We start from the raw sequence: 16,528 nt of genomic DNA on the forward strand, positions 1-16,528 counted from the left end.
ACAATTCTGATCAGCTGTGACAACTTTTTCAACGCCTAAACATAAGCGATGGTGAAAGCCTTGCACCCATTACTGCAGAGATCGTGCTCCAGTATGTTTTTGATTTTCTCACCCTATCCCGTGTCTTACTTCACCGTAGCATCAAAACTTTCTGTACCTTGGAATCCGACTAATTAGATACATGCCGCCATGCGTTATTATAACGAACCTAATTGTAATATAAGGTGAAGTCGTGTAAAGTCTTACCCTTCACCGTCTCTAATGGCTCGGTTTCTTGGTATGCTTACACGGATCCGATAACTGACTGGATTTGAAACTTCATAACATGGAATTGTTTTTTACCTTTAGTGACGTAGGTACTATTGTAGTAATAGATTGTAATAACCGTCTTTGTAGTAGACCGTAAATGAGTCGTGTCATATCATCAACGTGATCGATGAATTGATATAAATTCTCGGGCCTGTGTTAACACATACATGACGAAGTTAAAATAACCAACTTGACCCTAATTTCCAACTGTAGGTTTATTCCAGCGCGGAGGAGGATTATTTTCAACACTAACAAGAATGCAAAGCCGTTGTAGGCACGTCCACCTCCTTCGAATCTTCATTATTTTGTGGCTGAAAATATTGTAGGCACAAAAACTTTTCCAATTTTAATCCATCATTTGAACCGTGCAAAAACTTCTGTTTCGTTACAGAGCAAAGCGTCGTGGGAGAAAGTAAATAAAAAGCTCCGTTTCGCGGAGGAAAGGGGGGCCGGAAAGAGGCCGGATCGGAGACAAGAGAGGATTCAAAGGGTCGGACCGTCGTATAAATAAAAGAATTAGTTTTTAATGAACATTAGTCACTATTAATTGTGGAAAGTTAACCCTTTTTTCAAGAGGGTCGCGGTTGCCCTTTGAGACTGACAATGGCTGGGTGGTCCTCGGGGTTGGGGCATAGGAGGTGGAAAAGGAGCAGACGACGAGAAACGAGAACTCGAGGAACGAGGAAACGCGAAGTGGTTAGGGGTGACAGGCGACGGCAGGCGGCGGGGAAGGGTAAAAAACACACGGACCTCTTTATTTTACATTTCCCCGACCATTCTTTCATTGTGCCATAATTAAGTTAGCGTCCTGACGACCCGCGACGCCCGGCTCGACCCGCGACTCCATTCATCCGTAAATAATGAATATACCCATCCTCGGAGTAGGAGAAAAGTCCGGTAAAAACGAAGCAATAAATATCGGCTGTCATCCGACAATTTGTTAATTCTCGAATGATTGTTGTTCGTTGAGAATTTTGTGAAACGATTGGACAATAGTTATTCCGAGTACCTATAGCTTGTGAAGTAAGAAGTAAAAGTGAAGCAAAAATTAATTCTTATTTCCATTCGGTAGTGCAAATCCAAAAGGATTACTGTGCAGTAAGGATATTTTTGATCCAATGGTGTAATGTGTAACAATAAATGACCCAGGTAGAAACGGTAAATCCTTGCAGTAGTCACGATGCGGTGGTGAGCTACCCTTTAACTTGTTCCTTCCTCTATAAATTAATAAAGCATTTTAAACTTTATTACAACTTTAATCAAAATAATTATTAAATATTATGCGCTATAATGTCAACGCGACGCTGAGGACGAACAACGGAAGGAAGAGGAACGCGAGAAGGGCCATGGACGAGGGTGGCTAGCGGTGGGAAGCGTGGTGAAGGGGTTGGTCGCAGAGGCGCGGCGGGGGAAGATGAGGTAACCGGGACCGGGAACTGCGAGTTGTCTGAAAAATTAAAATATGGCGAGTCTCGTCCGGCCGTTCATTTTCATTTCGTGATAATTGTGATATTACAAACCGCAGCTATACGTCGGTCCTAGACAAGTACAGTCGACACTCTCAATAGGGCTGGTCATGGGGGTGTAGGGGGGATTATTTTTAAGAATTACGCACCCCCATCAACGAGCTCGATGTGCACTTATAGTGTTTTGAACTGAGACTCTCGCATTAAGGCCGCTCGAAGTCCATAACAGCTACGCAATTTTCTTCCAACATTTTACTTTTCTTGCCGGCCCTATTACGAGAGGCCTTATTGAGAGAATCTACTGTAGCGCTGAAAGAAAGATTTCCGCGTGTTTGGCGTTGGATTAGGTATCTACATCGATGTTCTCGGCAGCACTTACAAGTTCGCCGGAACTACTGGACTACCGTCATCTCATTTTCATTTCCCTCGCAAGCCTTTCAAGCAAATATTCACAAAGATATGCATTTGCACTTTACCACTCATTTGAGTTTTCTGAAGTACCGCACACGAAGAGGCCAAAGGCAAGGAAGACTATTGAAAAGAAAGGTTTTTCGTTCGTAATTTAGTTTTCAACCCCCTCTGTCTCTATTCTCAACTCAACCACGTTTTACATTCCGCGTGCCTGACTACACGTGCAAGCGTTACACGTAGATAGTATAGGCATATAAGGTAAGTAACGTTATGCACGTTCTATGGTCTTTCATGGGTCGGGAAACTGGAGAGCAGCTGTTAGTACGTATAGAAGTGCCAGGGCGCTAAACTTGAGACGAAAACACAAAACTCTTTCGGGCATTTCAAACTCTATGCAGCTACTCGATGTTGTAACGTAGCATAACTGCGTATAAGTACGTATGCATGGTTTGCAAGCTTCTCTTACCTGAATTGGAAACTCCAACTATTCGCAAAAACACCCCGCTGACCGTGAACGTAACAAATCAAGCTGCACCTTCCACGATTCATCATGAAAATTATATACGATACGCAGACCTAAAATTCTACTCACCTAATTAACTCGTGTTTATATTACTTTGCAGATACCACTCCTTACAGCAGTTATCATCGAGTCCGTCCCAAATGCATGCGACATACCGAAGATCTTGACACCAATTCGTGAGTGAATTTCAGTTGCCACTATTATTTTTATCTAATGCTTCAGAGAATGGGAAGGGAGAACAGCTCTTTCTGGTATTGATTGATTTATTAATGACTCAGAGGTTGGGTTCAGTAGACGTATATATACATAAACAGTGATAAGATGGTTTTCATTTGAGGAGAATCCTCCCTCCGCTGGCGATTTCGTTGGTGAAATTTCTTTGGGAGGAACGTTGAGCATAACGGCATTGTTCTAATTCATAACATGGGCCGTGGTGCCTAGCGGTATCCTCTTCAGAATGGTCTCTGGTATCCGCAAGAATCCAGTTTCCGAGTTTCGTATGTTTACGATATCAGGCGTTGGAGCACGCGTATAATAAGGTGTCATCTTATCTTATAGGGTTGGGTTGGGTTTGCTCGGTGTGTTGGAAGAGTGTATCGCTACGTATAATGGTAATTAAGCGTTATTAACAAGCCTGAGGGTGGGTGGTGGTGGTTGGTTCTTGTCTAATTAACGGAGTTTACCGCGACACCTGCCCCCGTCTCGTATCTCGTCATCTCCCACGCCTCAAACCGGTGCCTCAAGATTTACGCCAGTCGCCAAAGAAACGTGCGGGGTTATCCATTCTCCCCGAGAAGCCAACTCCCGCTGATATCTCGTCTTCAGTGTACACGCGGTAACGTCTTGCCAACTTGGTGTTATCACCGTTCCGTCGATCACATCACTGCGTGTCACTTGACTCGTTCGGTGTGAAGACCGTATTTAATTACAGAGTCGAGCTACCACAGGGACGCCGGATGCCACCAACACGCCCTGCATCGCGCAGCATCCTTTGGACCATCCGCTGCACATAATCAGGGTACGACGAAAGGTGGTAGGCTGGCAGGCAGGTAAGCACACGGTGCATAAACGCTTTTGGAGGTAATGCGACGTGTCTCTCCTCCGCATTCAATCCCGCAAACATCCCACGAAATCTCACCCCCGTGCCCGTTGTCCCCTCGGCGATGCCCCCAACCTCAGCTACCTCATTCTCCGCTACGCGTACAAGCCGTCATGTGGTCGTCTAAATGCTCGCATTTAACGCACCTCCTTTTTGCCTCCGGTGCAGAACCCGGCCGCTGTCAGTGGCACATAGAGACCGACTCTCTATCTCGGTCTCTCGTCTCCTCTTCTGATTCCTCCTACCACACCACTTTGTCGTTGACTACGACACGTGCGCTGCCTACTCTGCGCTACCTTCACATTCGAGTCCGTGGTACGGATAAGGGGCACCTACTTCAGGGTGGAGGTTGAGGTGTACAGACGACGAGCACGCTGACGTAAACATGAAACAACGTTATGAAAGGGTGACGCGCCACACCGCAGGCCACCCACTCTCTAATTTAAACAAATATTACAAGTCGTCGCGACGTCCACCGTCGGCTCGGTACTTGCTCCTCCTCATGGTGTTCCTCGAGTGAGGCGCGCTGGCTTTCTCGTCCACCACCGACTTCAAGTGGTTCAGCTAGTCCCGCCGTTTCGCTCCTCGCAAATTATACGTTTACAGAGAATCACACCAAGTCTCGGAGAACTCTTAAGAATCAACATCACTTTTCAACACCATCAAAAATAAATGCCACCGGCTACTTACTAATGGCCTCGTCTTGGGTCTAAAGTAACCGAAATACCGTACCTAATTGCATATACAGCTTTTCAATTTCAAATCTATCTGTGTGCAAAAATATCTGATCGATCGTCGTTCGAAAGTCTTTCTGCAAGAGTTGCATGATCCGATTTGTTGGGAATGGAACAACGGGCATCATATTACAGGGGTAGTAGATCTGAATACTTCGAAACGAACTCAAATAGTAGTTTGGGTTTCGAAAGTACGAACTTTGAATTTCATAAAAGCATTATTGAGTTCACCTCATTCCTGTGATGTAAATAGTCACCCACTGGTGGTACTCCGGTATCGTTATTGTCGCAATTCGTTTATTTATGAATGAATTTTTTTCAACCAAATAACAGATATAGATACTCGCATCTCGGATGTCCAGGTACAAAAAAGCCCGGTTGATTCACATCCGGAGGGTAAGTAGACGCGGTGCTATTACATCGGAAAAGCTTGCTTAACGAAGGACATTGCGGTGTGGGTAAAGTAGGTAGGCGGGCGAAACGTAGAAAATCTCATTCTCCACCGTGTCTGCCTGAGAACGAGACCCTGGCGTACGAAAGGGCATTTAGACCTTTTTGCCACCTCATCAGCTTTGTGCTCGAGTCGTACGAGGATAGCACCACGTAATAATCCACTTCCGACGACCTCAAAAACATGAATTTTCACTTCAACTTTCTGTTAACTGCTAGCTCCTCTAAGTACAAAGTTAATTTTTTAATTATCCCACACATCATTAGGGAGTACGCTGCTCTTGGGGTCAAGAAGTGGCAATAATTTTCTATTACTTTGGTTAAATTTCACCACGCAAGTGAGACTTTAACTTTGATAATGGAACTTCCGTTCGGAATAAGATTGAGAATAAAAATCTATGGTTCGCTGACCAGTAGATAATACGTGCGTTCTTTCTTTTTCCATTACTTCGAATAAATAACAAATCCATGAAGTTATGTTGAAACGAAAGGAGACTCCGGAATTGATGAAAGGCGGAGGTCTTTCTTACGCCATCAACACTCTCTGGTTTCTACTTTTCGCTTGGATTCTCGCCCCCTTTAATTCCAACTTTCTTGATACTCCTCCAGTGAATACTGCTTCTTCCTTTATCTTTGTTAGTTTTATTGTTGTTTTCGTAATGTGATCATTTGGATTCTAATACGATGCCCGACGTCTCCGGTTTCTGACGTTCGACGTCATCTCCTGATTTTCTCCTCCCCCCTCCCCCTCCCGCACTTTCCCCACTTCCCTCTATTTTACCCGGGCCCTCTTCCCCGGCTCATCGGGCGATCCTCGTCACAGAGAACGAATAATTTATTCGCAGATTCCTCGAGACTCGGTCTGAGGCAGAATTAGTTTGATCCCCGGCATTTAATTTATTGTTTACGAAGTCTACTCCGTGCCTCCACTTGATCAAGTTTCCATCCTCTGGCATCCCCCCCCCCTCCTCCCTCCACACTCCGTCCTCCCACACCCACTCCACGGTATCGCGTCTGTACCTTCAAGATTGGCAGATGGCTCCTTTCCGACGCGAATATCCTAGCGATGAAATTTCTCTGAACAAAGATTAATCTTATCGGCATACGTCGCTGAATCCGTAAACTCTGTTCCGAACTTTTACATTAACGGAAGAATCGCGTCACCTGAATTTCGAATCCTGCTGCAGGGCACGTGACTCGGTCGGCGTATAATTTCCTCGATTCCCTTTTGGATACCCAACGGTGACCGTGTCTAGTGACCTTAGAGAGAGCCGAGATACATTTTTAATTCAACTAAAATAATTATACTTTGAGACGGGAGAGCGCTTTGACGGGGCAAAAAATATGCCCGTGTGTGACATAAATGTAATCTGGCCGTCGCCCGGTGGCTCGGGACTCAGTTCTCCAGACCCGGGACTCAGAGCTGGTCAGAAAGGGTATAAATAATAACTCTCTGCGTGTCCCATTTCCACTTTCACCACCGTTCTCCGGTCTCATCTCACTTCGTCTCTCGCAGTCAGTGAGGAGGAACCCGAACGAACGGACGGAGGCGGCTGGTTAGAGGAGAAAAATAAAGAAGCCTGTGAGCTGTTCAAAAATTCTACCGGCAGAAGGGAAAGCGAAAGGATTATTTTTCACGTGTAACCGCCGACTTCGGCCACCGCCTCGACGATTGTTGCGAATCGCGTTAATGGCAGGGCCGGTTTCAATTAAAAATTCTATTACACTTGAATTGCATTTCTAAGCAGTTCAGCGTCATTAATACAAACCTGCTCGATGGCGACTCGTTGACCGATGTAAACTTCTCGCCTGATGGTTCATACCGGCTGGCATACATGAATAGCGTATGTACGTGCGAAAGTAGGGTAGATTAAGAGGAGCTTCATCAGATTCATGCGTCGGAAGAGTGGAAGATAGAAAATTCATACACAGCAAAAGGGATGTGATTTAGAAAAAAAAAAAACACCTTTATTTTTCAAACGCCAGTTCGGATTTCATTATTCCTCTCTGCAGCTGAGTGCCGAACAATGGGAAAAAGAAACCGACCGGCGCTGTTCAGAAATTTCCTTCAAAATTATCGATGCAAATGAAATGACTCCCGGCTTATCCTCCAACGACTTAAGCGGGGGGTTGAGGATGGTCTGGAGGATTCCTGGGCTGGAAGCGAGTTAACCCTTTTATGGATGGATTGGCTTTATCTCTTACATTTTCACCTCTCGCGCTGCCCACCCCGGCTATATCGCGGCCAACACCCACTCAATCCGCTCCCCAAATCCTCCCCCCCCCCCCCCCCCCGCCTCCGTCACGGCATCTCTTCGTAAAGCACAACATTTCTTACGTTGCCGTGGAAACACCCGAAACACGTTCACTTCGGTTAGAACACAATTTCTCGTCGAATAAAAGTTCGGTACCTTCGTTGTACTTCAGGGAGAAAATTATTCAACACAATGAGTATTATGCTGTGCGAAATATATTTCTCAACTTCAGGTAGAGAGGAGGGGTGGTTATTGTATTCGTTCAAAAAAAAAAAACATGCAGCTTCTATCGCGTATAGTCACGTTTTGAAAAATTTAAAAACTGTTTTCGATTATTTATGGAAGAATCTTTGCACGTGTGTATTTTTTTTATGGCAAATTTGGTATTTGACGGAGATACCAAAACTGAGAGACCGATTTCGTTAAAATACCTGAGACAGTAAAAATAGGATACCTTAATTTTTGCAAATAACAAGAATAGCATGAGGTTCTATTATTAGTTTATTCAGGTAAGTGACGTCCCCTTTATTTTTTCTTGAAGAATGTCGACGCGTTATCTTGTGATTCCTTATTGCTACTGTTTTGTGTAGGTCAAAAAAGGTTTTTCTGAATGTTTCGAAGCCAGCTTTCATTCGCAAGCTCTTCAAAAAGCTGCCAAAGGTCATAGTTTACACGATTCTACCTCTAATTCCGGACGATTTCTGATTTATCTCTTTTTATTTTTACGGATATGTGATGTCTGCTCCGTTTGTCGTGGTCCTGTGCAGCCTGAATATGAACTTCATTCCAAAGAAGTAACCACTTCCAATACCTCAAGTTGAATTATCACGAGAAAGTACGTGGGGTAGATAATTTATTTTTCAGGGTGATCATCCCGCTTCGCCAATACTCGAAAACAACGTCCTCAACCCTCTGGGGAAAACAAAACTGCGTATTACGTATTCGGAGTATTGGCTCGATTTGCGTGCGGCTGCGTCGGACGCGAGTCGCGGGAAATTCTAACCGAAGCCTCACGGAGTATTCCAAACTGCAATACACTTAGCTTGATATTTGCATGCGTGTACGCATTTTGAAACGGCACGGCTGCGGGGGATGTGGGGTGGGTTACGCGTTAATATTCATACGCCATGAAGCACGCATCCACGCACACAGCCCACGTGAGAGAGCCAAGGACCCGGCATAAAGTATCGGTAAATAAATCATAATGCGTTATTGCTTATTTGAATATGTTTCGTGCGGAAGTGCATAATAAATGCGGCGCGTATACACACACGCGAAGGAAGGGATGAACTCTCGTTGAGAGTTGTGAGGTCAAAGGGGAGATACAACTCGGGTCTCTGGGTTCGCCTCATTTTACACGATTATCCGTAGAAACGAACTGAACGAAATTCACAGAAGTCCCGAGTAGCGTTTGTACGCCCGCACGGAAATTATTAGCGCAACAAGGACTCCGGCTTCATGCTCGAAAAGTTGAAACGCGCCGGGAAGCGCAATATTGTTATCGCGAGACTCGAGTAGCTTACACGCGGAGATAGAAACGGGGTTGAGGGGGGTGATCACCGTCCTTGTCGTAAATGCATAATACCCAGTAATTTGTTCCTGCAGTAGAATTGCGGAATATGAAAACTAGAACCACTACACCTAGTCCGTATCGCTTTTGAGATCGCACTTCGTTATTGATTACAACATTCGAGTGATTCATTGCTTTCATCGGCGGGGGGAGGAGGAGGGGTTGAATCACGCGAATCTCTGCGGTAATAAAGGCGGCCATTGTGAGCTTCGAAGTAATACAATATACGGCACGCATAACAAAGCGTCAGCATATAGGCGATATTGATGTTTTAAAATACGTATCTGCATATACTACCTCCATCCCCTTCGCCTCGCCTCGTCTACATAAGGGTATGGTATTTAATGAGTCGGGGTGAGAGAGCCATTTGGCTCTGGGGTTCGGTTCTCAGGGGATGTTTCTAGCCTCTCCTCGTCTCCTCCTTCGCTCCTCGCACTCTCTTTCACTCTCTCTCTCTTTCTCCCTCCGTTATCCCTATACCTCTCTCGCGGTGTTATTCATATCGCAGTCTGATTTATCGGTATTCATCAAACCGCCATTGTAATAAGACTGAGTGAGCTTCTGAACTCGCTTTGGCGGTGTGGGGTTACAGAGTGCTATGCGCCCATCCATCGATGTGCAGGGTGTAGACGTCAGCCTCGTATAACCTATCGATTTTCCTACGATATTTAATGCTGCGTATTGTCCCATCGATGCGAGAAATATTATAACCAAGTCGAGGATTGTCGTTGAGGTTTTACAACGCTCGAAATACGACGAAAAAAGCAGTTCTGTACAAATAATAATTAGACACTCTCTTCGTCGCAGACTTCGAAGCTCACGCCTGGATCATTCCTGAAATGTTGATTTCTTTACGCGTATAGAATAACGGGGAAAGGCCTAAATAAAAGCTGCACAATGGGATCGGCCAACGACGCTAACGTAACGACTAATGATTCTCGTCATAAAAGCATGGAGCAATCAAGACTCGCTGCGGAGATAAGCCGAGCGTTGTAAGCAAGCAAAGAATTCCTATAAAAAAAATGTATTATCTGAATTATAAGCAGACGCTGACATAAAGCAGCTAGGGTGAATGGAAGAGAGCTGGTACTACCGTACCGAAGTCAAGATCAGAGACACGCCACATCGGAAAGAAAATATGTCAGATATGCCCGTTAAATCGGCTTCGTCTCAATATCGACGAAATATAACGTCGTTTGTCACTCCTTGTCCCAAATCTATCCTCAGCTGTATTCCGTATATCACGAGAAGCGATTGCCAATGATCGTTTATTTCACAAGTATGTGTATTTATTTTCGTCTTTCACGTGCACGTCACTGATTCGAAGAGTTATTACAAATATTCGAAACTGCATCAACGTTCTTCGCTAGAAATGTTGCTGTAGAAAAAAAAAAAACGAACTTTCGAGCCGAGATTATCTTCCTCGTGTTCTTTCCCGTTTTTGCCTCTCTTTTTTTTCCTCGAGAATCCGAGATCCTCGTTAATAATCGTTTTCACGTCTCTGCGTTCGGTGGCACGGTATTCTGAACGTGTCCACTTCTCTGTTTGGTGAAATAAAAAATAATGCTCGCGAGAATCGGTGATACGAGATGAGAGGGAGCTGGGCGCGCAAACGCGATATTCTTGATACCGTCTCTCGACTAAGGCTGGTCTTTGTGCTGTGCGGGCGGCGTTGTATATGATACATATAAAATTCCGGGAGAAAAAAATGCTCCCAGTATCTCGGAATGACATTCAGCTACCACAAATCATATGTCGACTCGGCATGTCTATGCAAAGTGGGCTTCTCCCTCTCGTTCTCAAACTCACCCCTTGGATGTGTACTGTTGTTATTATTATTAATATCTTACGACATCCCCGGTTCAATACAGTGGCTAAAGTTAACAAAGTCAGTTCCTCGCAAACTGTGCACGCGTGCCTTCGCCTTTACTACGGTACAACGTTTGCACTCTTTTGCAGGTTGTTTGTGGCACACGGGGGGTGAAAGACGACCGCTTCACAACGGCTTTGGCTGCCCAAAAATTTCAAATACTTTCCATACCCTTCGAGCTGACAAAGTGCCGGAGATTCTTCTCGGACAATTACGACGTCTGACTGATGGGACGTGTTATGGTCATAATTACGAAACGGTGAAAAGACACGCTATCAGTACGGCGGCAGCTCGCTTGCCCCCAAGCTGCGGTTAACCCGGTGAATCCCATACGTGAAATTGAGAAGTTTTTTTTCGCAGGACCGATACGATATATCCTGCAACGCAAGCAGGGGGTGAGCCACACCGGAGCACGAATAAGTCGTAGGACGGGATTGACAAACGACGTCTGCTTTTTACGTCGCATAAATACCTACGTGCGCCAGGTTTTCCACGATCCTGCAGGGTTCAATGAAACGGCTGATAACCGTTTCTTGATAAACATCGCGGCACAATTTCTACGCTGCACTGACTTTCCGTGCAATTGCTTCTAATTATTGGGCCGAACGGCGAACTAATAACTCGTATTAATCACGGACGATTTAATGTCGAAATCAGCGCATGCGCCAGACTCGTCTCTGCAACTTTGAATTGAATCGCAAGTCTCCACTCAGTTCTGCCTTCCTGGACCCCGTTTGCTCCGGCGCTCGCGAATCGCACTTCCCAAAACTATCGTATCCGAAAATCATCGACTGGAGAATACCACCCTGTTTACGGGACGGGCAACGCTTAGAGATAGAGTTCAGCTAATGCCACCCACACCGGCTTTCGGCCCGGGCATCGGGCTCCCTGTACGTACACGTTCCTCGAGTCAACCCCGACGCTTTCTAACGCCAGGGCGACACCGGCATGGCGCTCTGCACCCTCTACGGTATTGGGGAATGTTTCTTGTTTCGAGTTGTTGCTTATCGGGAATGTATAGTGTGTTGGTCAGGTCGTTAGCAACTTGTCCGTATCAAATGCTTCGCAGTGTATCAGAACCTGGCTTAGATGTTGCGTATATAATTCTCCGAGCAGATCGCCTAGATCGTTGATTGCGAAATTGGACAAATTTTTGTTCAACACGTTCAAGACACGCGAGAATCCAATCTCGGATTTTTTAAACGGAAATGAATTCTTGAGGAACTCAGAGTCTTGTTTAGACGAACAGAGGTACAATACTGGAAGAGGTTTCGCGCTCCGTTCTCTCAGTGGCTATTGATTTCCTATCATTCTTCGACGATGAATAATTAGTTAAATGAGTAAAGTAGCCGAAACCCCTGCGGACTTTACGGACGAGATGAGTCCCCCGACGTGCGTTGCTTGGCAACACACACGTCCGCTTTCATACTTCGGTGTATCAGGGGTGAGGATCATTTCTCACGTAAATAAAACACTGAGCTGAGGATGCCTTCGTATATTTCCGACGTGGTGGAAAATTTCGGTCAATGCTTTACCCTTCACCGCGTTACCAATGCTATGAGAAAACCGCCGTTTCTTCACGCTTTACTCTGTTTTACCCCCTATATTTCGTCTACTTTTTAATCTCTACAATCACGCTCACATCAATTACTCTCTTTCATTGGAATTTTAATATTTTTTTTTCTTTTCAAAAATCTCTCTTCGCAAAGCCTGCGATTCATCTTCCAAGGAAACATCACCGTGCATGTGTTGCTTTTAGTTAGATACGTGGTGTCTGCGCCACGTTTCCAGCGCGCGTTCTCTTTGCTGTGGCTCGAGTGCCGATCGCAGAAGCACGTTTTCGACGATATGTAAATACCGTCTTTCAATCCGCTAACTCGATAACATCAGCCGCGGGGCTTTCATACGGCATAGTTGCGGTATAACACTTCCCCTTCTCCTCATACTGATTCACCTCCGCCACAGCCACCCCCAATCACTCCGTGTCTGCCACCTCGATTATCCCCCACAACACCAGCCAGCATCCCGTTCCCGTAACCACATCAAATTCAAAATCTTTCACTTCAACCATTGAAGAGAGATTGCGAAGCGGAAAATATTACCGTTTTTCGAACTCGCTCTCGCCACAAGTTTTACAATTGATCAAATTTGTTTTCGTTCATTTCCACGGCAGAAAAAACTGTTCGGATTTGCTAGCAACTGACGAGCAAAATCGCGACCGATGCGAGGACCGGGCAGTCGTAAAGGCTTCGAAAGTGTGACGAAGGGAAAACATATAAAAATTGATAGTTTTCGAGGGTTATGGAAAAGTGGTTGAAATCGTAGGTTCTTGGAAGAATACGTGCTTCGTGTGGAAAAGCAACTAATCAATTCCCGGACACAAGCACTTGACATAGAACACAGGAATAAACCAGGGTGCAAATAGCACCGACGGACTAAAGAACTGATGATAGAAAAGACCCGATTCTATTCCACTCCCATTCCAATTGTTATTCCTATTCCTATTTCAATTTCTCCGCGTGGCGTTCGTCGTCGTCCTCAGAGACGAAGGCGTCTCTCGCGGCAGGTAAAAGCGATATATTTCCGAAGATTGTTTTCTCTCGTCAGATAGCCACATACGTCAAGGAGATCCTCTGGGGATACCCTCCCCCGGACAGTCTCCGTGCACACCCACTATAGATCACAACTCGGGCGGCCAGGGACTCCCTGCGCATCGGCGCGTATCAACTTCCGTCATTGCCCACCATCCGAAGGCTAACGTCCGGCATTTCTCTCCAAAGGCTCGGGTCCGTAGCTGCCGTGCCACCCCAGCGAGCCCCGACTCGGGATTTCAGGACGACCTCTCCCTCAATTTCCGCTGCCTTGATAATTTATTCCATATTTCGTGTTATTTCTTCATTTTTTCTAATTTTTAAATTTATTTATTTAGATGTGTTTTTTTTTTCATTTGAAATTCATTCATTCGTTTCTTTTAGTCAATGTGATTTCGAGGAGAAAATCGTGGTAGTTTGAATCTTGGCGAACTATAAAATATCGTGCGTTATTGCGCGATTTGTCTTTGAACGAATGCCTCTCTGGCTTGCAGGCCAGAAGTTCACCGCTTGACCGAAAAAAAATGGCGATCGGCCGAGGGAATTCGTTTATGGCTGCACTGGTGCGAGTAATTCCATTAGCTACGGCTTTTTCCGTTTGTTTACATGGTTTTTTTTTCATGCTCGCTACTTCTTACTTTCTCACTTACTTTCTCTTTCCTCAAACGCGTCGATGTCCTGGATTTCTAGATGCAGACCATTATGCGTCATTTTTCTTCCCACGGCTGTGGCGACCAGGTCTCTGAGCTTGCAAGGGAATGGAGAGCAAACGAAAATGGGGGAATGACACAAGCATGTAGAATGCGGTAAAAGAGAAATGGAAAAAGAAAAACCAGCGGGGAACGGAATCGCGGCGTATCCAATATTGAGATTGCTGTATTCTGAAATATGCTAATATACGATAATACATACAAATAGCCCCATAAACTATAGAATTTTCATAAACAAAATGCAAATCCACTTTGATATTGAGTGCGCCATGATGCTTTTTACTTAGATCAGCATCTGAAACATCTTAGTGGCAAGTGGATCCAGCAGTCTTTGAGTACGATGGCATCACTTCGTAGCTACCTTCCATGATTTGAAAGAATTTACCAAGCCTGTGCCAAACGTCGTTCCACAATTCCACACCTTGACTTCACTATTTTTCGAAGAGTTCATAGGAAAAAGGAAGAAGTTCGTTACTTGATGTCAGGAATTGTGTAAAACCGATGCACCGAGAGTAATTGATTGTCCGATAAAAATATATGTGTACTTCCATTGTAATCTATTCAGAAAGTTTGCGCGGTGGGAAATATCGTAATTTATTGCTGAATCAGAGCACACTGGAACGAATCCATATTCCAATTAAAGTTCATCCTCGCGGAATGTTTTTTTATTTTTTTGCTTTCCACTCCATTTCGCGCTGTAAACTCAAAGTTTATAGCCTCAGGGTATGGCTCGTGTACACGTGGGCACGAGTAGTAGTCACCCACCCAGCGGGGCAGGGGGAGGTGGAGCGAGCCATTATTGGTGTCACTGGAGGGTGAATTGCACCCCCGGCACTGACTCCGTGGCGCCATCTCTCGAAGGGTGGCTGCACCGAGCCTCGTCTTCTGACCCACATCAGACCGCCGTTGTATGTGAACAATTTAGTACCACAGCTTTGCAGGCCTTGGTTGCATAATAGTGTCATTTTGAAAAAAATGTTAAGGCTAATTGTATTTGACAGAAAAAAAAAATTGGTGAGATTATGGCTGACGGACGATAACAATATTTTTGAAATTTCTAACTGATAAAAGCAATCGAGGTGGTTAATATATTGAAGTATGCATCACGTATCAGTTGTAAAAATGCTGTAGATGATGGACTGGCGGAGATTTGTCTGGTTGAATAACAAGGGAGGAGGTGAGGGACAAATTCGTAATTGAATTTTTAAGTGGAGGCATGGAATGTTTGGAATAGCCAAATTAAAGATAAATCTGTAAAATTTAATGAAGAATAAGAAAGCGTAATGGAAACAACGTAAGTATAATATCAAAAACAAATTTCCCTTTTTAAGCTGCCGCTGGCTATACAAAAATGAGGCATTACTTCATTCATCTTGTACGAGTTTCGCTAATGGCGTCGTTATTTTAAAATACCGCGATCATATTTTTGCGCCGGTAGCGCACCAAGAATATGCCGGGGAATCGAACTTAATCTACGCGGTGCTTTGTCCCAACCCCCCCCTCCCCCCCGCTTTTCCCCCCTTTTTAAAACTCCAGCCCGGCCCCGGCTCTCTGTCCTTACTCTAAACAACCCCCGTCCCTAAATCATATAAGGATTACCGATGGGCGGAGGGGGGGGCTTGTCGGATGCGTATATTTTGGAAACATTTAAATTCTTATACGCGAATAAATAGCAAAAATTTCACGCGCAATAAAATATAGATTTCCTCGGGTTGCCCGCGACGAGGGGAGCGCGATGCGCTCATAAAACCATTGATATGAAAATATAGAGCTCGCCGAGAGGTAGAAATACTGGTTAGGTATATCGTACCATGGCTGCTCTGGGATCCCGGGTTTTCCCGAGGATACGCCAAAACGGTCTTCTTTTGTTTCGCGATCTCGACCCACCCCCACCCCCACCACCGCCAAATGTCTTCTACTTTTTTCCCGCTTGTCAACTTTATAAAGTCACCTTATTCATGGATTTACTATAGTCGAGTTAACAAAATATTCTTATTTCCTGCGCCCCCCTCCCCTCCCCCCTTCACCGCATTCCCCACACGGTGCTGCAAAGTTCAATCCGAAGACGGGAAAAAGTTTTCAGTCAACCGGCTGAGCCGTCGGAATAACGAATTTCGACAAATAATAATCGATGACACGACGTCGACACAAATGTCAAACCGACAATTCGTGCAGAGGGTGGGGAAAGCACGAACAGCAGTTTTGGAAACTTGATATAGAATTAGGCTGCACGGATATAGGTATGTATATAAGGGACAGGGAGTCGTGACATGCAAGGAGCTCGGAGGAAGATCAATTCAAAGCCAAGCTCAAGTCTCACCCTTAATTTAGCTATAAAATGTTGTAGAGTTTAGTTGATAGAAAGGCAAGTTGTAAGGCGATGATCCTCGGTCTAAATGCAGACTATCTATTTCGTACGCCGAGTCGAGTTCCACAAGTATATAGAAGGGTTGCACAGGCGACGCTGCCATCTAATCCAATAATTTAATTTCGGGATTCTGACTGAAGGGGATTCAAGTATTAGCCTCTGAATTTGTGTA

The 16,528-nt window shown here is 45.0% G+C and overlaps 1 long non-coding RNA gene across 1 annotated transcript in view; it reads left to right on the forward strand.

The window, feature by feature from the left end:
- Positions 1-2,890, forward strand: part of LOC124406910 — a 143,992-nt gene extending 141,102 nt beyond the window's left edge. The window contains exon 3 of the long non-coding RNA XR_006929268.1: positions 2,810-2,890. This is a non-coding gene — a long non-coding RNA (uncharacterized LOC124406910). The remainder of the gene's footprint in view (positions 1-2,809) is intronic.
- Positions 2,891-16,528: the final 13,638 nt, after the last annotated feature.

This window comes from Diprion similis, chromosome 6 (assembly GCF_021155765.1).
Source record: "Diprion similis isolate iyDipSimi1 chromosome 6, iyDipSimi1.1, whole genome shotgun sequence".
Classification (NCBI taxonomy): domain Eukaryota; kingdom Metazoa; phylum Arthropoda; class Insecta; order Hymenoptera; family Diprionidae; genus Diprion; species Diprion similis.